Genomic DNA, 27,006 nt, shown 5'->3' with positions numbered 1-27,006 from the left:
AGATCAGTTATTGAAAAAACAGCCAAATCATTAAAATACAAGGCTAACTGTATAAAAGAAATGATGTGTTAGGCCTTGGAGTTAAATGGTTCATTTCCTGATTCATTAAAACCTTCCTTCCTCAAGAATAAATGGCAATTGCAAAGTTCTGCCCTAGAGGGATGTTCAGGTAATAAAGGAGAAAGGATCCAGAGGCAAGTGAAGAAAAGAGTTACAAGAAAGTCCTCCAAAGCTACTTTGCTTGTTCACACATTTGAAACAGGAGGTTGATCGCTTTGCATCCACAGCTCCGCAAACACACACATAGGAAATACTGTATCAGATAATAGTTAGGACTGTGTAGAGTTTAGAAAGTGGTTAAGCTAAATTTAATAGCAAAAATACATTTTTTATAGGGCCCCAGAGAAGATGTAAAGAAGATCATGATGGTGCATTCTGTCTTAAGGGTCTGAAGGGATGTGAACACAGTGGTCTTTGCTGGTTCTGTATGACTGAGGTTTAATATTTACTTTAAAAAACATTTATTGCTGTTGTGGAAGCTGGTCTCAGAATATTTAGCCAAGTAAATTATTAGTTATTCTACTTGTGCCTACTGGGCAAGCTGAAGAGTAGTATATGTAGGGCCATGTAGAATACAAGAGGCTACAATACACGTGAGGATAATAATAAAGAAAGTTATACTTTACATCACTTAACAACCATTAAGACATCTCATTATAAACAAAAATTAGGTCTTTCATCACCAAAAGCAACACTGCTCACCATTGATTATTCCATATTAATAGGTTGTGGTAATCCATACTCTTTCCTTGTGTTTAGGTTGTTAAAGGGATTTAGGCAGCTAAAGTTGAAGTAAAACTAATGAGATACTATTGTTTAAAAGCAGATAAAATCTTGGCCTGAGTTCTTTCATTAGGCAATGGCAGCCACCTTCTGGGCTCAAGTAGCACTCTTGGATGACATGGATCAATAACATCAGCTTTTAGGCTATGGTTGCCTATTTTCTGTTCAGTTTAAACTCTCCAATTCTGTCAGTGATCCTAAGAGCCATTATTGAAAATGCTGGAAACAGTGGATGAGAACAGAAACATTCATACCCTTTTACAGGGGCCTGACCTCCCTGCCTTCAGTGGGCTTTAGCTCAGGCTTATGAACATTCACAGAAAACATACTGCACTAGTTACCCAGCTCCAAGCAGAGACTGTTAAACAGATCACAGTGATTTTCTCAAGGTTCCTGGATTCTCCAGTGTGTCAGAAAATAAACCTTGAGGCCTCTTATGTGAGCAATCATTGTGAGTATGGAATGCGAAACATTTCTAATTTGTGAAGGCAAGCTCAGTTGCATATACTGTACAAACACACACACACAAACACCATGTGGAAATAATAAGTGTGTTTATGATGGAGATCTTTGCTTCCTTTATTACTTTAGGATTTTGTCTGGATTTGAAACAATTGTTAAGAGCATTAGGTTCAGTTGTCCTTACTGACGTACTTATAATACTGACTTCACCTAACAAGGCAGCTGTACTCCTCCTTTTTAACATACATTCAGTTATTTTTAAACATACTAGTTGTTCATACACAAATATACAAGATCTCAAGAGCTAACCAGCCAAACGGAGATTAAGTAGTGCTTTGAGTATCATAGAATCATAGAATGGTTCGGGTTGGAAGGGAACTTAAAGATCTTGTAGTTCCAATCCCTCTGCCACGGGCAGTGATACCCTCCACTAGACCATGTTGCTCAAAGCTCCATCCAACCTGGCCTGTCTTTCAGTTCTTTTAAACATGGACTGTGATATTCAGGTTTTGATTCAGGTGAATTCATATACTTCCCCATTCATATACATTATGAGTGGGAAAGTTGTCTGGTTTGTAAACTTCTTAGTCATGCAGGTCGGGAACAGTTTGTGAGACAACACTTCCAGTTTTGAAACTTAGGTTCAATTCAGTGTAGCTCTAAAGATCCATTTGTAATGTTCTGACAGTGACTCAGCTCCTCTATGGCTGGTGAGTGTGGGGTTGCACAAGGTCCTGCATCTGAACAGGAGGTGTGTTGCCCATGCCCTCAACTGCATGAGATTCTGTTTCTAATGCTGGGAAGAGTAGTTTGCTTCATGTTTTCCCTGTTTGAACATAAGGAGTGACTAATATATTTAACTAAAGTTTATTTTACAGAAGAATTGCCCAACAGTTCTTTCAACTAGATTTTAACATTTCTTTGTCTCTAACACGTGGTATTGCCCTTTGGGTTGACTGTAACTTTTAATTGGTTCTGAACTGAACTTTTTTCCCTCCCGTTTTCTTTTTTACCTCAAATGAAAAGAAATCTATGTTTCCATTTCAGGTTAACTCAAAACAGTTTGTACGTTGTCAGTGAGTGAAATGAATCAGTTACTTGCCCTGCAACAATAATTGCCTATTCTGTGAAGTGCTTTAGTAACAATATGAGTGTGGAGGCCTTTACGAAGTGTCTTCTATGATGAAAGACCTATTGATTTTTTCCAGCTAATGGTGCTTTTTCACTGCTGCAGATGAGAAAAATGTGGCCTTTTAGACATAAAATCCTCCTTGGTCTATGCACGCTGTAGCACCTTCATTCTGTTTTCTGCCCAAACTCACCTGAGTGGTGGGATATGGGAAAAGCAGAGACCCCAACCTGGCTTTCCTACAGGAATGTATGCAAAATAGATGGGACAGTGGAACCAAGGCTGTTTAAAAAGTACCATGAATGATGCATGGGAGGTATAAATCAGATGTATACCTTCTATAAACTCATATGTTGTCTCTAGGTTTTGTACTTGGAAAGCTTTGGAGAGCCTTGAAGAGAGAAGGTGCTAAGTGCTTTTAACTAAACACTGCTTCCCATCCACACTGAGCATCCTTTAAAGAAACTCCATACAAGGACTGGGCAGAAGGATGAAGCCCATTTTTAGGATGGGTTTATTTTTATCTTTTTTGGAAGAGTTTGTCATCCCATTTTTTTTTACATCTCCCACCAATGAAAGCTCAGAATGACTGAAATAGCACAGTGTGTTGGAGTGAATTCTTCCCCAGGAGACTGATCTTCTTTTATTATTGCCGAAGAGAGCAAGAATTTATTAAGCCTAGAAAAGTGGAGGAATTGGTACTTCCCTTCCAAGGTAGACGAATTCCCCAGCTGCTCCAATCACTCCTGAGAAGCTCTTTTACCAACTTTCCCGTGTAGGGGAGAGGCACTATTTTGCCCATATTATCAGCTGACAAATAAAAGAAGCAAATTCAAAAAGGGGGAGGAGAAGGAAAGTTTGTTCAGAAATATATTTAAAGGCACGAGCTTTCCTGTAGACGAGTTTGTTTGGTGAGAAATGGATCTCTTGCTACAGGCTCCAATTCAAACTGGCTGACCTAGGAGGAAGAAAGTGCCTGGGAAAGAAGCAAAAGCAAATAAATAAAAAGAAAAAAGGCAAATAAAAAATAGGATTTGCCTTTCCCACTTTTCAAATCTATGTGGGTACGATGGGACTTTTCTGTGCTACCTCTTAGGGAGCCAGCAGCTTTCTATTTGTGCATACCACGTAGCAAAGGGCACAACAGGAATCTATTACGCTACCCAGTGGAGTGTCTATTCCTCCTCCCTCGCTGATGCATATGATCGAAATAATGATAGAAAACTTAATTAAATCAGACATTGTTTACCACTGGTTCAGAGAATAGAAATTCCTAAGGCTTTGTGGCTCTTGGTCAGATGGCAGATATCTAGGTGGGCTTCTAGTGTCACTCAGCTACAGCTCACTCTTCCACTCCCGCTTCTTGCAATTCATATTTCCATTATCTGTATGTTTATCCTCCTTCTCTTTCTTTTCCTTCCTTGCCCAGGACCCCCTCCATGTATCTCTGATCACCCAGGTTACTACACTTGTTTCCCACAGCTCCTGTTGAAACAACATGAAGCAGTAGTGCTGCTGCTGATGATTATGAGGAATCAAAGGCTGAGTGAAATATCCTCTCCTTGTACCATACAGGATTGGGGAATTTATTTGGCTGTTAAAATGGAATGGTCTTTACCTTAAAACAGACCAAAAGTTTCTTCTAGATTTAAAATACCTCAGAATTAAGTAATTTCCTCTTTCCTTGCTATCTTCTGTTTCATCAAACACATTAAGGAGATTACTTAGTCATATTAAGTTCTCACAGATTTTAGTTCTGTGTCTATCAGAGCACTGGTAACACTTTGCAGTCAGGAGGTTGGTTGGTAGCCACACCTGCACTGGCTTTCAATTGCCTTGCTTGGGTGTGTTGACAGGGGAAGTTAGATCTGGGGAGAGATTCAATGAGAGCTGCAGAGATTTTTGGCTAAATAACCCATGCATAGAGAGCCACAGTGACATGGTCACCTCTGAACAAGCCGGATCAGGGATGTCTGTCTGATACGCAGTCATGCCTTTGAGTGCAGTGATCTGCAGAGTTCACAGAGTCAACATCTGAATAGAAAGGCTGATTAGCATCCTACCCTTTGGGCCACCTCATTTCCATCTGTGCAATGAAGAAGGAACTATTGAGGCGGTAACAGATACGTAGTTGTTGGAATAACAGCAATGGGGGGGGGGGGTGGGGTGGGTGTTGGAATTCTGTGCTGCTTCAGAGACATTTTCAGCCAGGAGAGGAAGTTAATACACTGAAAGCTTGTAGAAATTAGGAACTGACTTATTTAAAGTCCTTTAAGTCACACACTTTTGCTTGTCTGGATGAGCAGGAGTGAGAGATCATGCGTGGGATGGATGCAACGATGACTGGCTTTGCTGTGATTTCAAGCCAACAATCTCTAAGGCAGAGGGAAGTGGGGGGAGAAGAAGAGCACCGAGACTTGCCTTCCCTCTCTGTGTTCTTGTTACACCAGCCCTGTGGGATGTCCCCTCTTTGGAGTACTAACGTGTACTCTAGCACAGAGAATGTTTTACCTCTAGTCCTTCCTGTGCATGAAGAGTTTGGAGTGGGAAAGCATTGCTGTTTTCATTGTCCTGCTCTTTATTAGGAAGCTTTGGTTCTCTGCCCAGTGGATATAACTGTTCCATATAAAAACCTATTACAGAAACAAAAGGGAGTTGATATCAATTATTACTTGAGCTTTCAGTGGCTCTTCACCTCTCTACAATGGAGCAATGGCTAAGATATCAAGTTGTTTGGAAGCCAGGCAACCCTCTACCAGAATAATACATGAGACAATGTTCAGGAAGGTGACTCAGGAGTATATATGTATATATGTATCTTGCCTTGTGCTTGAGATGGGAAATAAAATTACAACATCTGCTTAGCTCCAGACGTTTTTCCTTATACTCTGCAGCCTCAAGCCAGAACAGCCCTTTTTTCCTTCCAAAAGTGAATTAAGATGAAAGAGGGGAGCTAATAGACCACATTCTCACTCTTCTATTGATAGAAATACTTGAAAATGACTAAAAGTCAAATTAACCTGAAGACAAAAAAGACTTGACAAGTATTATCAATGAGATTCAAACACCCAGGGAACGCTGCTTTTCCAGGGAGACACTGATGTCACCCAACAGAAACCAAAACCTCACCCCTGGAGTAGCTCCTTGATGAAGGGTGGTGCAGAGGGGAAGAAGGGTTTCCAGCCAGCAGGAAGGATGTGCATGCAAGGATCTGTGCTCCAGCAGATAGATCACCAGTCTTAGATGGGATGTCAAAATAGTGATGAGGGCTTGTCATGGAAACTGTTAGTTGTTAAGAAAGGCTTTTAACTGTTCAGCTATTGCAAAATAATCTAAGATGTATTTTTGTTTATTGAAGGGAGGAGCCTTGGTAAGAGGCTGCTGTAATTCTTAGTTCATTTTTAGGAGCATGCTGTAAGATAGGTATCACTAAAGTAGAGATGGGACTAAACAGGAGTTTCATCTCTTTCCTATTCCCAGAATGAAGGGTGGTTTTGTTTTAGCATGTCTGCCTAGATTTGAACTTGTTTAGAACCTACAGTGGGTTTATTCAAATAATAGTAATAAAATAATAATAATAAAAAAACATCCAGGGGCCTCTTTTTGCTTGCTTTTTGGGTGCTGTCCAAAATGGCAGAGCTCTTGCAAGACTAGACTGCTCCAAATGAATTTATAAGCTTCCCACTGTTGGGGCTGAATATCAGCTCAGTTGTTCATGGGATGATTGCGCTGACAAACCCAAACCATAGTCTGGCTCCAGCCTCAGACTTGAACCTCTGAATTTTAACCTAATCTTATTCCAGACAGAAAACGGTATATTAGAGGTTTGGCCCATTTTTAACATTTTAAATCCCTGCTTCATTTTCAATGTAATGATGCCACAGGCCTTCAGTTAGCAAAGACATTTAGAAACATCTCTTAGCTGCATTAATTCAGAAAGGCTTTCAAGCAAACCCTTATATTCAGGTTTTGTGTTTTCTGATTTATGTGCTTTGTGAAACACCTGTGACAAACAGTGTATGAAGGTGACAGCAAGGCCGAAAATGATACCTTGATTTGTCCTTTGCTAGAGGTAATAAGGGAACCCACAGGACACTTGCTGTGATTTCATAGCAAATTACTTTTGGTTTGTGTGTGGGTGTGCATCTTTCTCTGCCCTTCCCCCATTATCCCTCTTCCTTCCAATTCTGCAAAAGGAAGTATCAAGATGAGCATTTCTTCAGTGGTTGTTCAGGCTTGCCCAAACCATGTGTGATGGCGCGGTCCTACTCACAGAGCATCAGTCCTCGTGTGCCTTAGAGCCCAGGTCTGTGCCCTCACCCCATCCTTCTCTTGCTCTTTGTCAGGTTGCCCACCCTGCTGTGTGGATCTCAAATCTGCAGGCAGGATGGAGAGATTGCCGAAGAGGACAGCAAGCCCCAGCCCAGAAACTGCTCTCAGCTCCTGGCTGTGGAGATGACGCTGCCCGCTGCAGCATAAGCACCAGTGTTAACAGATTCACTGTTAGCAGAAGCATCCTTTACCCACAAGGTGAATATATCTATCTTAGCTATATATTAGTACTGCCTTCTCATGCCTAGCATCCTTTTCCTTTCAGCATATAGGACCTAGCAAAAAGGAGACAAAATTTATGTTATTAAAGTATGAATGTAATTATTCTATATGGAGAAAACTGGGTTCTGATGGTGGTTAAGTAGGTAGTTTACAGGCCATGACTGGAAGCATCTTTCCTTATAGACAAGATACCTCTTGGATAAGTACTGCATTTTTTAAAGTTGCTTTTTTTTGTACTACGTGTTCCTAAAACCTCTGCTAGAAGACCCTGTAATTTCAGGAATTAGTCCAGACACGTAATAAGACCTAGACCTTCTGTGGTTGTCTTATGGGCAAAACCCACCATCACTGGCAGTCTTTGGGTGAGGAGTTTTGGATATGTACACTTAGTGTTGCTATGGTCCTTCATTAATACTTTGTGTGTGGCATTTTGTTAGAAGTAACATTTCTTTTTCTAGATCTGAGAGTCCATGACATTAGAATGGTTTTGCTGGGAAAACCAGACATAGCTGTGGCATTAGGAATTATTCTAGGCACAGTTAAGTCTTGCTGTAGCTGTATTTGCTGCAATACACAGCAGGGACTGCTACATGCCACAGAGGGCGAACAAGCACGGCTTTTTCTTAACATGAGTATGGAGAGACTCCCATAGGAAATGTTTTTGTTTTGCTTATTGAAATCTGTGTGTGGCATAGGAAAGGAATGGGTGGAAGAATGATAACAAGAGAGAGCATGTCTGTGGGAGAGATAAGATTGAAAAGGGCTGGTAAGCAAAAGTGCTCGAAGTTGAGCCCATGTTTGCAGAATTGTGCAGCCTTTAGAAAAGCTGATGCTCATTTAGTTGTGTAACTGGTACTGAGGTCCTGGAAAATCCAGCCCTCAAAATTAGCAAGATAAGATACCTGATTTTAAAAGTTCTTTAATATTGCTTCTCCTTTCTTTGTGTTCATAGCTATGAAATGTTGCTGGGCATGGATTTGGGGGGTTGTTTCCTTTTGATAAAGAAACAAATTCTGACTCTGCTTTTCCACTGATTTGTATCTGAGCCCCATCTTGTCTGTTCCCTCCCAAACATCTCTCTGGCTCTGATAATAAAGGGGTTCAAGTTATCTGTCTGCAAAATCTTCCTTTCCATTAGCAACCGAGAGAAAACCAGAACAGGTGACAGTGACTGCCTGAATGCCTAGCTGGCTTTTGGTGTACATATATACATACATATGTGTGTTTATGTGTGTGTGTATTAAATATACATGTATGTCTAATGATTGAATAGACATCCTCCCTTTGGCTCTGCTTTCGATGATTAACCTCTATTAGCATTGCAATTATAAATACCTGGTAAATGTCTGCCTTTGATCTAACGTGCCTGTCACTCAGTAGTCTTTTAAGCTCCAGATTTCCTCTCTCTTTCTTGACATTTGTCATTGTCTTCCTTTTGAATGCCTTCTTGCTGTTCTCAAAAGCTGGCCAAAAAGCGTTAGGAGGGTAGTATCAAGTACCACGCTCGAGGCTCAGAGGCAGCTGCCATGTTCTAAAAGGTCTCTTTATTCTTTGCAGCCACAGCTTTGCAATTGCCCAAATGACAAATATTCACTTCCCTCCCCTTTGTCTTTCATGGAAAAGAAATCCCCCAGAATAACAATAAGTTCTTCCCTCTTTCCAGCCTAGCCCAGTGTACATTAATACACCTTGTAATTGCTTGTCTCTATTGGTTTTAGTCCTTTGCCCTTTTTTGCTCCTTCTTTTTGTACTTCAGCTTCACCATTGATCCTATTCTCTTTATTCCCAGTGCTGAAATCTAAGTCCCAAATGCCAGCAAGAAATACCCAGCCATTCATGACAAATTGAATGGCTCAATTTAAAGGGGAAGATAGCACCTCATCTACTGTTACTATTCACTACAATAATCTCCATCACTCGTTCACTGGAGAAAGCAGCATGTCCTGAGTTCAAGTACAGACTATACTGATGATCTGCGGCTTGAAAGGACTAGAAGGAGCATTGCATATGACAGGGAGTCACCTTTCTGCCTTTGAAGGTTTTTATGCATTCACATCAATACAATGGTCAACGCTACTAAGAGCTCAGGAATGCTGATCTGTTCACCCCCGTCCTGGCAGGAACCCAACCCTCTTGCAGCAACAAGCCAAAAAATAAGTCAAGAGGGCTAAAATAGGCCCAGATCCTCAGCTGGTAGAAAAGTGCTGCTAGTGTAAGCACTTCTACTGTAGGATCAGTGAAGGTTCAGCAGAAAAAGCAAACTTCAGCATTTCATCAATTGCTCCACCAAAAGGATGGCGTGATTCGATGTAAGTACGCATCCTACCAGCTTCCCGCTAGCTCCTCATGGTCTCTCCCTTTGGAGACTGGCCTACACAAAGAAGCCATGCACGGAATAAGACCTGTTGGGGATGAATCATTTACACACAGGGTGCCAACATTTCCTAGGCTGATCAAAACTTCTTTGTCAGCAGTTACTATTGTCAGAAAATGGGATTTTCAGCTGAACATGGATGTTCATAGGAAAGAGCCTGGCTCCTTGAATACTTCTTTAGTTTTCATTTTTCATGAGGTAACTGAAAATCTCAAAAAGTTTTCTCTGAAAAGTGAAAAAAAGTCCATTTATTGGTAAATTTTGTCCACAGGGGTCTGATTTGGACTTTGTTTCCACTGAAAATGTTCTTCTGACAGAATTTAACTGAACATTTTTTAGTCAATGAAAACATTATTCCTTCCTTTTCTTCTTAACAACACTTCAAACATTCAGAGTTTTCTCCATGTATCATTTGCAAAGCTGCCTAACCCAAACAGTTATAATACAGGAGTGGGTTTGGGGTTTGCTTTTCCCCTCTAACTTCATTACCTGTAGCACAGTGGACTGTAAATCCCCATTTCCATGCATTTTGTCAGCAATGTGACTGTTTTGCATTACCAGAAAGTAGGCACAGAGTGAAGATAAAATTATATTGGTTACAAATAGCAACACAGCACACTGATTTCCTGAACTGCAAACAGTTGCTAGAGCCATTCAGGTTTGATGTGTTTTTGTGGTGGTGTTACTCCCTTTAGAGAAGGTTATGTCCTGGTGGGGTAAATTCCAGCCTTTCTCCAGAACCAGCTATCCAGCTCACAGATGTTTTGTTCTACTGAGGAATATTAGGAAGAATGGAAATCAGTTCCAGATCATATCCTTGTTTTACAGTGTCTCTCCAGGTCTTCTCATAGATCTTGGGTAGCCAGAAGACTTTTTTTGTGGCTACCTGGTATTTTCCTTGCTTTTCCCAACAGACGAGCAGATTGTTAGAAGCCACATCTGCCTGCCAGTTACATGGTCATAGCTCCCACTCAAATGTAGTTCCAGTTATTGCAAGATGCAATGAAGCAATCATATTGCAGGGCAGAGATAAATGCTGATGCAGACCCAGAGCTACAGAACTCAAGCTGGCTGAGTCTAGACTGACCATGGAGCCTTGGAGAGCCTCTGCCTGTGGTGCATAGCGAGTGCCCTGAGATGCTGCACCAGAAACTTATTTAATTAAGGTTTTTTGGGTTTTAATGCTATGTACACCACTCTCCAGACTTCACAAAGGACCGGCTTTCAGTTCTTGCATTTCTGAATGAGAAAATCTGTTTCAGAACAGACCTTGACTTAATAGTGAATAATTTTGTGTTGCTTTCTAACTTCATGCTGAATCATCAGGGAATCCTGGAGAAGGTTGACTCAAACAACCAGTAACAGGAGGAAAGGCTGTTTTCCCTAGTGGTTTCTTGTAGGTCTTGGCTTCAGCTAAGTTAAACACAAAATGGAAATAGTCTTTTTCAAGGTACTTTACTATCTCCAGCCAAAATCAGGAAATGATACTTTGTAGAGGAGAAAAAATAAACATTTATTAACTAAAGTTTTTTAAAGACTCAGGAATTTGGCGCTTGGATTTTGACTCATTTGTGTTTTCTCTAGATCAATCTTATCCTCTACGTCTCAGCATATTTAGTCTCTATTTTGTGTAATTGACTGTCATTTGAAATGTCAGCAAGAGATGTAAGGGTCTGTATAGATTTCACCTCTATAAGCCTTAATTTTTTATTAAAAATTACTTATGAATGAGAAATCACATAATTATAGCATACTATTCAAGAGCACAGCTTTCTTGATGTATTTTCTTGTCCTCAAGCTTTTGGGGTAGGTAGACACTGGTCACGTTTGACAGCATTCTTCTACCATCCCCTGAAGATAGCTGTCTTGCTATTCCCATCTAAGAAGCTGAGGCTTCGAGCCAGAACATTTACACTGAATTACAGAAGACATTCCTCAACACTAAGCCTTGTTTCATGTTGCAGCTCTGTGAAAAAAAGGGAGGAGAACGGCTGCCTTTTGAAGGAGATGACCAAGTTTCTTTTGATCTGTTTTAAAGAGTGCAGAACTTGGTCTGAAGGCCAACCTCAGGCATCGCAGACATGACCAACGAAATACTGCTTCAAAGGGTGGAGGAGATAGAATTATAGCATTGCTTCATCCCTCCGCGCACCGAGTTAGGCAGGAATGGTTTGCTAAAACTCACTTATGGCATCTTTAAATTAAAAATAAATACAAAGACAGGATTATTTAGCAAGCTAATTGAGGAATTCTCTTGTGGGCAATTCCCGTGTGTATTGCGCTTTCTCCTTAGCTCTTTTTTGAACTTCAGACGTAGTGTTATGGACTCTTGAATACAGAGCCTGGAATGACTCTCTTCTAATCTGCAGGGTTGGTTTCAAGGCATTCCCACAACACCTAATGTAGCTCTTGCACTGAACCTATTAACATGTGGTGGACAGGATGCCTATCTGTTAGGGTACTCAGCTTCATTGATAAAGTGACTGATTGCAAAACGTCCCTGATAACCAGTTCTAATCTGGTCATATATAGGGCTGTTAATATCCAGCTACACTGGCTGTATTAAGTATTAATACATCCAGTATTAAGATGCATTATCTTTGCACCTAAATAAAGCTGTTCATATTAAAGCAGTGCAAAGCTATCAAGACTTCCCCCTTCACAGGCAGAAAGTCACTGTACCTGAAAGATTCCACAATCTGACTACTGAGAGCCAATCCAAACATAAAAACATTAGGAAGAATTTCCATGATTTATAATGAAACCCTTCTTGCAACCTAGCTGCAAGTTTTAGCATTATCCACATGCCACAATCAGCTTTATCTCACATCACCAGATTTTTTTCCCTATATAAACATTAATGTACTGTCTTCTGGACAGAGCATGGGTTGAAACGACTGCTTTGACCATTTCAGGTATTTCTCACCTGCACATTCTTCCCTGTTAACTGCTGCCATCCTATTCATCACAGCGGTTTGGCCTAATAACTCCTAATACGTAGCATTCATTAAGCTTCAAGGAGCTGCAGCAAGCTGCTTTAACACACTGTGCCTTTTGTAGGGCAAAAGCTAGGGTCTCAGCTGGTGTCTGCTGAATTAGAAGCAATTAGAAATGCTGTAATTGAAGTCAACAGAGCTACCTAAACTTACCACATTTGAAAAGGCAGCACAGACTTAGCAGCGCTCGCAGTTAACAGCACTCAGCTGCTGATTATGAGTCATGTACAGACTGGGAAAAACAGGGAATTTTTCAACAATATCCCTTTTTGTGTTGCAAGCAGGTCAAATGCTGTCCCATTTTTATGACCCATCAGGGAGATGGAGTTTAGGAACACACAAAAGCCCTCGAAAAAGTGTTACAGTTGAGGTCACATTTTCATACCCGCATTGTTGAACTATACCTTTGGAAGACAAAAGAGCAGGCGATGTCCTAACATGTAGCTGTTGCTTAACGATTGTGTTGTCGGTCTGGAGAGGGCGGAGTGGTAGGTTGCTTAACAGTTTTACATTTTCCCATGGTATAATACTGGTGATATGGTTAGCTATAATTAAAGGGTTATATAAATAAGCCATTGGGAAACAAATTAATTTATTTCCTTGGTGGGGCTAGTTATGTAATCTGGGGCTTATATGTTGATGTGCTTTCTCTTTGAAGCACTCAGTTCCCCCCCCCCCCAAACCTGGTCCTCCTCTCCCCAGTTGTTTTCAAATCATTTCAAAACACGTCAAAGGAATGCAGATGTTAAATGTGCTGCAGCTTAAACTTCCTTGAAGCAGCAATGCCCTTAATGAGAAAAAGCTGGAGAGCAGAGTGAGACCTGGCTTGTAAAACAGTTTTATGGTATGTTTATTACTTTATCAGAAAGGGCCCTCGAACAGACACAGTGGAGGAGCACATAACCTAGGAGAGCCATCAGTGCCAGTGGACCACTTGGACTCGACAGCAGCACCTACCTGCTGCCCACAGCCTTGTAGGTAGTGGGAGGAGTGGACACACAGATCTCTTCTGGGACAGCCTCGTTGATTTTGGTGGTGCTCCACCTTTTGGTATCTGGCCCAGTCTTAAGGATGGCAAAAGGAAGAGTAGGCTGACTCCTACCCCGATTAGAGAAATCACCTTTTCCAAGGAAATAATAAGATGTCATTAAAAGTCCAGCTTAAGAAAACAAAGAGTAACACTAAGTTTTCCTCTTCTGCCTGTGTTTCTTTTATGAACTTATAAATAACATCATTAAGCTGCTTGCCATTCTCTGAGCAAACCTTTATTTAATCATGTATATTTTTTTTGCATTCTCATCCCTAGAAATGTAAAGCCTTGAGCATCAGAACTTTGAAAACAAATTCCTGAAGTTTAATTTTGCCTACAAAGCCATAGTACAGAAAACAATTTCCATGAATGCTATTTATGTTAACAGCTATATTAGTTTCCTGTAATAGACATCATCTTGGCTTCACAAGAAAAAAAGAGAGAAAAAAAAGAAGAGGAAAAAGTAGCGTTTAAATGTCTTGACATAAAGACCATGGCTGCACTTCAGACAACTCCTCCAGGCCCCAGCTGTGAGATTCAAACAAGCTTCACCAACTGAAAGGAAGTGTACTTGTGTGATATTTCTGGTGTTGAATGAAAAGACATAAAGCATGAAATGAGTTCTGGAATGTGCTCTCATACCTTTCCTCCTCTGACATACTCGCCTTGTTATAAAAGGTCTCAACCCTCACCTCTTGGACTTGCCAATGTGGAAGGACCCTACCGGCAGAGGGGGAAAGGCAGGGCTGGTTTCTCCTTGGGTTATACTTGAAGATTTCTAGTCTCAGGGTAACTCCAAGTCCCATTTGGCTACAATAATTTCCTTTTAAGCTTTTGCTTAGTGTAGTGCAGTAACTTCACAGCATGTGCCTTAGGAATGAACACCAACCAAAACTGCTGATCGTGTTTATCTTACACTACAGGGAAGTCACTGATCAAAGCAATGTGTATTTTAATCAAAACTCTTCCCAAAGTGGCAGCTTCCACTGCCAGCACACTGCCAGTGTGCCTCTGCTAACACTGCAGAAAGAATAAAGAAGAGTCCTCCCAATTAGTAACAGTCTGGAGGCAAATTTGAAGCCATCCAGCAGAGCTTCCCATCCCTGAAGTGGATATCAAGTTGAAGACTAGGATAAAGTTGGGCTGGGGCCCAGAGTGTGTTTGGCTCTCTCTAGTGGATTTTGAAGGGAGTGAGACTGTTTGCTCCTAGAGTGTCTGCCATTTTAGCATTTTGAAGAGTAATAGCTTTGATTTCCAAATCCTAATCACAGACTGCAAAGAAGAGGAAGAAATTCCTGGTAATTATCAATAGGACCATGTTGGGTTTAACTCTTCTGGGAGGGTTTGGTTAGTTTTTGTGAGAGGTTCCTACTGTTTGCAGTCAGCATTGGACTAGGCACTGTGTATGCAGAATAAGAGGTAGCAATCAGTCCCTGATTCTTCTATGACTCTGTAGTACAGCCAGGCACACTTTGGTGTCTAAACTTGCCCCCGTCCAGAAGTCGCCTTGACCAACTGTTCTCAATAAAGAAGTTTATGGCAAATCCAGCTCAGCCCCCTCCTCAACTGAGCCTAAGCAGCCCCATTGTTCCCCTGATTGGCTTTCCAAAAGGCATCATAGTAACAAGCAGAAAATAGAATGTCAGTACCGGACTGAAGGGAATGACAAGCTTTCAGGCATTTGAGTGGCTGAGATCGGGACTTGTGAAATCAGAAATGGTGGTTTCCTGTAAAACTCACACGTAAATTTGGACAAATTGCTTAAACTTGCTGTCCTTGATGCTCAAAATTACCTGAACATCTACATTAATCCATTTATCTTAAAGAAACTTAACTTTAATCATACTTAACTTCAATCATACACTTGTGTCCCAATTATGCTAATAGCACTCAAGTATGTACTTGAGTGTTTCGCTGACTGATGTTCTTCTGAATTGCAAGTGCAATTCAGTGTCTCCCATTTCCAGGGATGTTGTACTTCCCCTGAAGGAGGAGAGCAAGCTAACGTGGCTGAGTAGGAGCCACAGGATTGTTTGCTTTTGTTAAACCTTGCTTGGCACTTTCAGGAAATGTGCCTTCTCCTGAGGTCCAAGGGCCCCTCTTTTCCTCTTCTTTTCTTTTTTAATTAAGGTTATGTACAGAAAATGAGTTTTACATAAACCACTGATTTTTTCCTACAAGAAAACAACACTTTTATGACTAGGTAATGGGTTATGAATCTTCAGTTGAGAAAATGAAGTGTTGTTTAAGTTACTGCTGCAAGAAACAAACCCTGTCTCGAAACACTAATCTTATGCTCTTTATTTGCATTCTCAAAACTTAAAATGACTTTAATGTTTTTGTGGAAACATCAGGCAAATAAAACTCTTTGTCTTAGACCTTATGGGTCAGGTTTCAGCACAGACTGAGTCTTACTGCTGGCTTTTGAACCTCTGAAGATGCTGCTGTGCTTGGACTCTGCGTGACTCTCCTCTTATAAGAGTGGCATTGTAAGTCACACATAAGTCGTGTTTTTCTGTTCGCTGTTGAGAATGTGCTCACAAAGGAAGGACCAAAAATACTTTGAGCAAGGTTCTATTAGTTTACATAGATGATTAAAACTCGAGGCAGTGTTTCTTTGCTGAAATAGTATCCACTATCCGTCACACCAGCTCCTCTAAGCCGTAGGGTAAATCACCCTTTTGGCAACCATGTTGTTAAAGCTAAGCCTCACACTGAGGTGAGAAAATAAACCGAAGACCCTTTGAGGAAATTTCTGAAGACTGTATGTAACTCAGTGTCTTTATTATGCCTTGCTACAGCTGACTGGGTCTCCAATTTTATGTCTGTTGAAACAACGGCACCAGCAAGTGAGCTGCTGCCTATCCCTTGCTATCGCATACGAGGAGCCTGCTGGGGCAGTGAGCAGCAGTCTGGGCTCTTTTGGCAATTCCCAATGAAATCTGAACTTTTGATCTCCTGACCTTTGGAAGGGGAGGGTTTTTAAATTCCCATCAAATACTGCACACCTATTAGCCACCGGCAGATGTGACAGTGAGACGGATGAGCCGTTGCTTTCCGAGGAGGCGATTATCATGTGCATCTCGTTTGTGCAGGCAGCAGGCAACACAGGCTGCATCCTCAGGAAATATTAGCCTTGCAAGATGTGGGGTTGTCCGTCAGCAGTAAGCAAGGCTCCCTCTGTGGAGTGCAGATTGGGCAAAACTGAGAAAAGGCGAGAAAAGAAGCAGGAGAAAAGCTGTCTCAAAGAGCTTCTTTCAATGTACAGCACACTGAGGAACAAATGGGTAGTGATTATGATGAAGTCTTTTGCTTCCCGTAGTGCTTGCCATTCCTTAGTATGTATTGATGGCTTTGAATTGCTGCTCTCCATTGCAACATTAAAGATTAAATATCTTGCCAGATTTGGTCATTTGAACGTCATCCTTTTCAACCTGCCTGTCTCTCTTTCTTACTCAGATCATGTTTTGCTTTCAGAAGCTGCATCAACACAAGTCTATGAACAAATGGTGCTTGTTAAGGAGTCACATCGGCCTCAGCTGGGCCTGCATGGAGTCAGCTCTGGTGATCACCATGGTTCTATGACCTTGTGCAAGTGAGGGGTGGACTGTGTCCAGTGAACAAGCAAATCCTGTCCTGATGTGGCACAGGAAAGAACTCAGCACCTACAGAACTTTATTGCAGTGGAGAACCTGGCAGAATACCTTGTAGACGATATCTTCCTGTGTTAGACTCAGGTAAAAGACTAGGACCCAGGTCTTTAGACATATCCAGTGGTTTTGAATGCTGTAACATTTTGAAATCAGTTTGCCAGATGTGGTGAACCACACGAATCTGAAATAACCTTTACTCTTTATTTCCCTGAAAATATTACAGGTGTCTCTGTAATATTTGAATCGTCCAGCCTGACCATGCTGGCTTTGTACTAAGGGGTGCCTAGAAAATACAGATGCACTGAGTAAGTGTGAAACATTTCTTATTTCTTGCATCAAACATATTTTCAAGTGACAGGTTTTAGGATCTGTTCCGTTTGGTCCTGTCCTGTATTTCTGGGAGAATCCCACACCACCTGAAACATTGATTGATTTAAAATACAGCTAATGAGCTTTCTTTGTCCTCTGCCTCATGCTGGAAAGCCCCACCTGATCCCTAATTAACAAATTGATTTATTAAGAGTCTATCTAATGACCTCCTTTTGTCCTTTTCTTCCAGCTGCAGAATCCCACCTGATCCCAGAATATCACATTGATTTATTTAAAATTAATATATATGCACTGCATAGTTTCTTTATCATGCTTCTCCATGAATGTCTCAGGCATATGTTCCAAATCAAGTGCTGACACTGATTTTACAGCTCGCTGATCGTATACCTTAAGAGTAAAATGGTTATTTAAAATGCCACATTGTACCCCTAGGTGTTGAAGCGTTTGAGTATTCGTACTGTTGAGATCAACATAAAGTCACTGGCAGTAACTTTGAGGATCAGCCTTTGCAGGTCATGTTCCAACAGATCACTTGAGCACAGGTTTGTCTTCAAATACTTGGGTCATCCCACTGGTGTGATTTGATTTCTGCAGTGGTTCCTAAGTCCCGTGCATCCAGTGTTTTGGTAGATAATGGGGTTTGCTGCAAAGCACTGCCCATGTGCAGTGGTGTTCCTGCCTCACATAGATTAAATAGGCAAGAAACATCAGTCGGGACACAGGGAGCTGAGCGGGACTTGCATACCAGGGCTGATTCACCATCGGCTCCATCTCTTGATAACAGCTTGTGGCAAGTCTAGCACAGTTTGGAAGTGTATGTGTGTATAACAAGAGCTCAGAAATACCATTCATCAACAAGATCTGACCTTGGACTTGCACTGATATGAACATATCTGCAGGCAACATGAGGCCATTACATCCCGGTATGTAAACACTGAGATATCCTTGGCCCTCTTCCCTGAGGTGCTCTGCAAAAACAAGCAGTGGGTCACTAACTGTACACAATGCCTTCAGAGAGAGGAACTGAGAAATAATGGGCTGTTTTAGATGAAGCAAGACAGAAAGACATGGTCTCTGGCAATAAAGGCAAGTGGTCACAGGTAACACAAATTTCTTGCATCAAAAGGAATGGCAGGGAAAAAATCCAGCTTAGTGTGCCAGCCAAGCAGCCTCCTTGTAGCACCAGCACCTCTGCAAAGGAAACATTTGAAGTGGTGTCTGAGATAAAAGACCTGAGGTGTCAGCCTGCCTTAGAAGAAGGCTCTCAAACTTTGGCATGAAGGCCCATGTTAAAGTTCTCTAAAGTGCTCTAGTGTTCCTTGAGGAAGGGCAACAATAGTCTGCATTTGTCTCCCAGTCCCTTACTCGGGTTCCCAGAACAAAGTTACATCCCTGGCAGTGTTCAAGGCCAGGTTGGACAGAGCCTTGGGTGGCATGGTCTAGTGTGAGGTGTCCCTGCCCATGGCAGGGGGTTGGAACTGGATGGTCTTAAGGTCCTTTCCAACCCAAACCATTCTGTGATTCTATGATTCTGTGATTCTTTGTCTGGCTCCATGACTTAATTGAGTGGTAAGCCCTTTATTTCTCTTGGCCAATATCTCCTCTGGCTACCATCTTTATAGTGAGATTTCTTAGTTAGTGCTGTCAGCCTCTACATGTCGCCCTTCCAGTCTCCTAGACCCTCACAGGTTCATTTCTGTATTTGTAGCTGTACCCCTGTATGCAGTTGTACCTAACAGAGCAAAAATACCACAGTTTAAATATAAAATAATGAAAGGAAAAAGAAAAAAGAGCTAAAATAATTTATTGTCACCTTACCTGCTACATTGCTTAGCACAGTTTGGAGCAGATAAGGCACCTCATTTTGATTCAAAGCATGCAGAAAAGTGGCATCTAGCTGCTTAACCTTTAAAATGTATTTTTCCCACTCCCTCCCTGAAAACTGTGTGTACGTAGATCAGATAGGAGAGTAAAGGGAAGCTCCTCTTTTCATGTGGGGAATTTGGACACCCGAATTCCCATCGCATTTGTCTTACAACATCAGGCTTCACCTCCATCTGCCTTTGTGCATCCCACAATGCTCCCAGCCCACCATTCTGGCAGGCAGCTTTTTCAATGGAAAAAATGGTGACATTAAGTGTTGCCTTTTGCATGTAATAGCCCCGTGTGAGCCAACACAGAGACCTGGGAGCCCCAGATCTGTGGCTTCCTTGCCTCAGGGCTTCAATCCCATGTCTCGTACCAGGCTGTGGGCTAGGCGAGGATGACTGTTTTTCCCAGCTCCCTCATGAACTGTGCCATTGTGCTGAAAGAGATGAATAGAGTCCAAAGGGAAAAGTAATCACGGGTGATGAGGGATGCTGTCTGGGAAAGGAGGTGCAGGAGACACCTTGTTTTGGTTTCTTCTCCCAGACTGTTTCCATATTTTGTCTGAGGATGATTGTGCTTGAAAATCATTATCACTTTCTGGAGAAGGGACCTTTCCTCTCCAGGCAGCTAGAGTCATTCACACATTCCTTTCTCCTCTCCATGAGACTCCCCTTCCTTCCTGTTCAGCCCCAAAACCCCAGGAAGATCTCAGGTGCCACCAACAGAGACTACATGTATGTAGCCAACAAGAACTCTCTTGGATGTTTGAGTTTACATCCCATTTAGTAGGTGTGGGATACTTGTCTGTTGTAATGACTAACAAAGAATAAGCTACTGTTAACTAAAAAAAAGTGTCCAAAAGCATGAAAGACACCATTTCTAGGGAAATTTCTGTTTCATCATTTGTGTTCCCCCCTTAACTTCACTGTATTTATCTCACAGAAATGAGTTACACAGAAAATGCTAAAGGAAATGCATGACTGCCAAGCCAGTCAAAGCAGGTATTATCTTATTAATCTTAATTGACGTTTCCTTGTTTGCCTCTTTTATTTTTCCTCACTGCAGCTTTGCATAGCCCCTTTTCTAAATTCCAGGTGAGAAGTCCAGAGAAAGGCACTGCTTATTTCCTAATGAACCACATCTTAGTGGAAGATTGCTATGCGGGTATTTGATACTATAATATCAAACAGAAAGTGTCCAAAGGAAACCATAAGTAATAACCAGTAGCTTTAGAGTAAGGAAACACTGAATTTCTTCTTACTTTTGTTTCTAGTACCTCAGCTCCAAGAACATGTTGTCTTTGTCAGATGGTAGTTCTTTAAGACCAACCTCTGTTTTCAGCAATGGTCAGTATCTGATGTGTAGCAGGAAAGTTTATCCCTGCCCTATTGGCAGTATGTATCTAGGTAATATTGTAAATCTCAGCAGTGGCAAAAGACAGCTTTCGTCTCACTGTAGTGCTTTACAACTGAAGGCCGTTTCTTTTTCTCTTTTTTGCCTAGCCCTGGAGTTAGATGATATGTTGAGACAAGCTTTTCTCCGTGAAAAATTGCTTCTCAGAACTGATTGCAACATATTTGCTGGGTTTATATAAGAAACAGAAATCAAATCTTCAATTAGAATGCATTTTAGTTAGGAACTGTGTCTTGATAACTAAACAGTAATGTTATCAAACGGGCCAAACCTCTACTCAGATTTACACAAGAAATACAAAGTTTCACAGTTTAAATAAGGCAGATACTTCATTTTTTCTTGTTGGTTCAACCTCCCTAGGAATCAAACAAAGAAAAGCATTTTTCAGCCAACCCAACAATACTGCCACAATGGTGCAGAAAATACACAATCACATTCCCAGCCCTCAAAGCTTACTCACTGTGAGACAGACACCCTTCAACTCCAGAAACTGAAATTGCTCAAAAGCCTGGAGACATTTGGAAGAGGGAGTTCACCTACACTGAACAAATCCTTCGTGTTACCACATCAGCAGTGATGAAAGCATGCAGGGAAAGCTGTGCTTAGCAAATTACTGTATCATGCAGCTTACCTGTTTTGGTTCCACCATGTTTAAGCCGGCAGCATATTCTTCTTGTCTTTGGAAGATCCAAATAGAAAGGCTCTTTATTCCATTATTAACATTCTCTTTGAGCTCAGTGTAAATTTGGGAAATATGAAGGATGTTCTCCCGTGTGGTCATTTCACATCGATCTGAACAACTGCCCCTGAATATCATGGGTGAAAATGAGTTTTCACACCCCTACTGAAAGCAGGGATAAGGAAATGTTGGTTGCACTGGTAAAAGGATTAATTTGTGTGTCTTCAGAGCTTGCAAAAATGCTTGTTTGGTTTTGTAAATGGACTATACTTAGAAACAGGTTTGTCAAAGCTGGAAAATCTTCCTTTGGGAAACAAGCCACAAGATTTACTTGGTAACAGTTTACTTGGATGGTTAACCTTTGTGATCTCTGTTCAAGGCTTGCCTTCAAGGTCAGCTTTCTCTTTCAGACCTATATCTTTTATTGCACAGGTATCTTGATGAGCTCTATCTCTGTGGTATCTGAATGCTTAACTGTATTTTTAGGAAGTAGGCTAATTTTCCAAGTGAGGAAGCAGACCACAGCAGTCTAGATACCTTGCCCATGGGTTGGTCAGGACATACATGATGCAAACAAGAGCTGAGCTTTTAGTTTCTAGCAAAATAGACTTCTGTAATGTCAAGGGAATGGAAGAGAGAAATCTCTGCTACTGCACTATTGACAGATGGTAGGAGATTATGAGAAAACAGTAAATATGCATGCAGAGACCTTTGTTTTCTGTGCTCAATCCATCAGGACTGCGGACATAAAAACTGCCTAGATTTACATTGCTCCTTTGGAATAACGATCATTTCATAGGTGTAACTATTTATCTTCTCACAGGCCTGATGTCAGTAAAGTAGTTTGAGATCCTTAGATATGCATTATTTTTGGTCAAAGCATAATGAATAAGCTTCTCTAGTACAAAGGAAGTTGGGTTTCATTAAACCAACTGGACAAACTGGTCTATCATCATCAATATACTAAATTAGGGGCACGTCCCAGTTTGTTTCCAAAGCTACATTTTGGTTTTCCATCTTGTATTTCTCTGGAAAAACAAATGAATGCAAAGTAAGAATTCTCAAGCCAATGCCTTCCTGGTGGCATCTTCTCTAAAGAGCCAATAAATCTACTTGGTCCTCTTGTAGATGGTTCAGCTTTGTGAGGTAGAGCTCTGGACCTACTCACTGATGACTCTTGACATTGCACCCTCCACCTCAGTGTGCAAAGAACCTTCCTTCCCCAGCAAACTTTATAGCTGAACCCCAAAAAGCTAAGCAGTGTCTTCCATGGGAGGGTAAAGATCCCTTTTAAGAGGGTTTATTGGGGCACCCCATAGTTACACAACAGCAAAGAAATCACATCTGTCTTCAGAGAATCACAGGGACTTTTTCTGGTGGTACATGTGCTCTGACATTGCTTACTAGCAAAAAGAGAAGTCTGGGAAAGGATTCCTCTGGTACACTTATATACGGGGAACATCAAAGAGCAAGGTGGGAACTCGTGCTCTGTCAGCAGGAAAAGATATTTCTTTATAATCAGAGAGTAGAAACCAGTTCCATTATATTCTCTTCTCACGTTTTGAGCATAACTTGGACAAAGGAGTGAATTTGCCCCAGAGCAGTTAAAACAAAACCAAAAACTCAAGAGGTCTACTCCGCAGGCATTTTCCTGGCATTCTCTTGACGTGTAGATGGCTGATAATATCACCATAACAGCTGTTATCTCAAATGTCTGCCTCCAGGCAAATTAAAAGTAAAGCCAAAATTCTGGAAGAGATGAATATCGAATGCATTTGCCAGTCATTTACTGGCCCTGGATTGCCTGCTGTCAGGGGTAAAATGAAGCGTGTTTGCTTTATAAGAAAATTACAGAGCTGTCACCCTTGCAACTTGTATACATAGAGCGATGAAGAGCAACACCATTGCCAGGACTGAAGGCAAAAGGATTGGTTTTTTTTAACCAGAATCTGGAAAAATCTGGAATTACTTAAGGATATGCTTGAGTTTTGCTGCCAGGGAGCAGCAGCAGGAGGGCTGTCCCCAGATGGGGACCAAGCTGGGATCCAAGGAGGACACCCATACAAGCAGTACATGAACACAGATGTTACAGACATGGCAAGTGGATAAAGTAGGTCCACCCTGGGTGCCCAGCCATGAGCAGCAGGAGATGGGGCTGGGGACAAGCATGGGTCTAAGTTCAGGTAGGCTCTAGCGATCATCTCTGGACTGTTGAACATTTGATCGACGTTCTCAATTGGGAGATGCTGCTTGCACAGGTTCCTCCCAACCAGCTCCCACAGTGGTATGCTGGTTTTATAGTGGGAGCCACATAGCTAGGTGGTATAGCCTCCAGTGCCAAAATACACCTGCGTTGGCATCAGGGGTAGGATTGAGCTAATGATACACGCGTGCAGTTTACCTGCTGGATAACTTTGGAGGGCAGGTAGAGAAACTTGGGTCTACATGGATCTGTGCTAATAAGGGGTGATCATTTTTCTGATGATCTCAGGGAAGAATGATTCATCTAACAGGGACCAACGAGCGTCTGAGGTGATGTATGGGCTTGTGGAGGTGGGTTTTTCACTCCACTTAGTTAGCATCAAGCCCGCACCCGTTTGCTGCAGCCACAGGTCCTTGAACTGTCCTGGCTATGAAAGGTGTTACAGATAACTCAAAGTTTTCTGCACCAGGCTGAAGTCAAAGCCACTGAGTGCTCTTGTCAGAGCTATCAATGAGGCAATTAAAATGTGACTCGCAATAATAATGGTTGAAGTATTGGAGATGGTGTGAGACATTAAGGGCTATTGCTTTCAGTGTCCTAAGAACCTAGGTTCCTCCACAAGAGAAAACCCACGCTTTTGTAGGAGGTTCTGATTCTGGACCATACCATATCTCAGTAAAACTCTGCCTTGATAAAATACAGCTCCCTAATGAATTGTTATCTATCTAAATTGTGTCCACATGTAACAAGCCTGGCTTTTGCATCCTTCTGACAACTCTGGAAGTAGAATTACCACAGAAATCTGCAGTATCTTAGTGGGAAGGGGGTACTACTAACCATAAAGTTCATATTGAAAATCCATTTGAGGCTAAGAGAGTCCAAGAAAGCCACATGGGCTGTAGCAAGAGAAGTGCCAGGGGAAGGGGAGGAGGTCATCTTGTTTTTTTTTGGAGAGGGAAAATAAAAGCTTTACAGGTGTTTAGGGAATAGGAACTTCACCATTTCACTGATGTCAGATAACTGTAACTGGGATGTTTATTTTAACATTGTGTGGGATAAAAGATGTCCAGGAAAGACCATGAATTGTCAAGATTTAAGATTAAATTCGAGAAGCAGCAGTATGGATGAAACAATGGAGAGGAAGTTAGCAAATCCTGGTTTGGCTCCTGCTTCTGACCATGGTTTTGAAAATGTCAATTTTCTTCTTTGTGTATGTGTTTCTCAAGCCTTTAGCATCTGTTTTGCATTTGTAGCTGATCCTCCCACTAAAGGTGCATCTCCATGAGCATTTTCATAGGCTCACAGAAGAGGTTAGTTCAGATCAGGAGCATGCTTTGGAACTGAACCTCTCATCACCCCTGCTTACAGTGCCTGAGTTCACAGGCAGAGCAGGGCAGAGCTGTGTCCCATCACCCCAGGCATTGGGCACCTCTGTGTGGACAGGGACAGGCCAAAGTAGAGCTGGAGAACTTGAGTAAATGCCCAGAGACAGTAAAGTGCAGCCTGGAGACATGCCACGCTTCTAAATGTCTTTTGTGTCACTGAAGGCTTTTCAAGAGCTGAAAGAGACTCATATTCTTTACTGTGAGGATGGTGAGGCACTGGAACAGGCTGCCCAAAGAGGTGGTAAATGCTCCATCCTTGGCAGTGTTCAAGGCTGGGTTGGACAGAGCCTTGGGCAACATGGTCTAGTGTGAGGTGTCCCTGCCCATGGTGGTGGAGTTGGAACTTAAGGTCCTTTCCAACCCAAAACATTCTGTGATTCTATGATTCTATGTGGTCTGAAATGACAGCCAGGAGCCACCTGCAGAGCATCACCTCATCTCAGTCCTTCCTGTGACTGGTCCTTTGGGACTCACCAGAAAGGAGCACATTCCAGGAATGACATTTTCCAATAAAATTGTCCTTTCTCTGCTCCGAGAGTTAAAATGCTTCGTTGTAATTCCTGGAAAGTGATCCAATTTTAAAATCCTGATGGTGCTCACAGGGGTAAGAAAACAATCATGGTGGAGGTTGTGTAAAACAAACAAAAAACTTGGAAAAGCTTTAAACTCAGGAGTATGGAATTCTGGGCATTTCCAGTGTTTTGTAAAAATGCCCTGATGTGTTTCCTTGCAGAAATGTTTGTGAAATTTTGGGTAAACTTAGGCCATTTGACTCTTTTGGTTGGAAGTAATACAAAACTCTGTGGTTCTTACTTTTCATCAGCCCAAATTGAGGACATCATTGTAATGGGTTCCTTGTAAGTGTTAAGAATTGCACTTTACTGAGTGAGGCTCAAGTAGGATTTAGGTAGAACTGGAAAAAATGCTACTCACTGGTTTTCATGACTATTGAAATGTCTACAGATTCAGAGTGCATTGTCTCTGTTATAGTCTTGTGGGGGCTTCTGATAAATATTTGAACTGAGGGGTCTGCAACCTGAATGAATAGAAGATTTTAAAACATATATTGCTGAATATTATGGGAAGCACATACCATAGGTTTGCTCAAGCTCTTACCCTCCTGCTCTTTTCACTGGAAGCCTTGCACAATATTGGAAGTGATAAAGAATTCTGTCATTGCAAATTACAGGCAAGACGCTGTTCTAGGTTAAGGTAATTTGGGAACAAAGTCATTGGTATGATTCCAGCCCAGAGGAGGCCACGAGGATGGTCAGGGAACTGGAGCACCTCCTGTATGAAGACAGGTTGAGAAAGTTGGGGCTGTTCAGCCTGGGGAATAGAAGGCTGTGTGAAGACCTCATAGCTGCTTCCAGTGTCTGAAAGGGGACTACAAGGATGCTGTAGAGGACCATAGTGATAGGACAAGGGGTGATGGGTTCAAGCTTCAACAGGAGAAGTTCAGGTTATATATAAGGAAGAAGTTCTTTACTGTGAGGGTGGTGAGTCACTGGAGTGGGTTGCCCAGGGAAGTTGTGGATGCTCCATCCCTGACAGTGGCCAAGGCCAGGTTGGACAGAACCTTGGGTGACACCATCTAGTGTGAGGTGTCCCTGCCCATGGCAGTGGGTTGGAACTAGGTGATCTTACCAAGCCAAACAAGCTGTGATTCCATGATTTTATATATAAAACTGTAATGGAGAGAGGAAAAGAAAGCTTTCTTCTTACCATCAGCTGTATCTTTTAGTACACAGCACCTGTACAGAGCTTGTAATATATGGATCAAAAATCTCTGCTGGCCTGCAGGAACATGGGTGCGCTGCATCTGTGCATCTGTGCCAGTTCACACTACATTTCCTTGCAAGCAGTGCAAGAAAGTAGAAGTTGCCCTGAAATGCTGCTTCTTTTCAGCACTAATAATATTCAGTAGTCAACAACAGCCAATTCCCCCTTTTGCCTGCCCCAAACCCCTGTGTTTTCTGTCTCTGTGAGACTATAAATTGACCTTTGCAACATGTCCAGAAGATTAAAAATAATCCAGGCTCTCACAGAACACAGAAACGTGTCGCTCGTTCCAGAATTGAGAGGT

The sequence above is a fragment of the Pezoporus wallicus genome, unplaced genomic scaffold (assembly GCF_028554395.1).
Source record: "Pezoporus wallicus isolate ANWC-B61680 ecotype Strahan unplaced genomic scaffold, APGP_CSIRO_Pwel_v1 contig_4191, whole genome shotgun sequence".
NCBI classification, from domain to species: Eukaryota; Metazoa; Chordata; class Aves; order Psittaciformes; family Psittacidae; genus Pezoporus; species Pezoporus wallicus.
Note: the sequence above shows the minus strand (reverse complement) of the source record.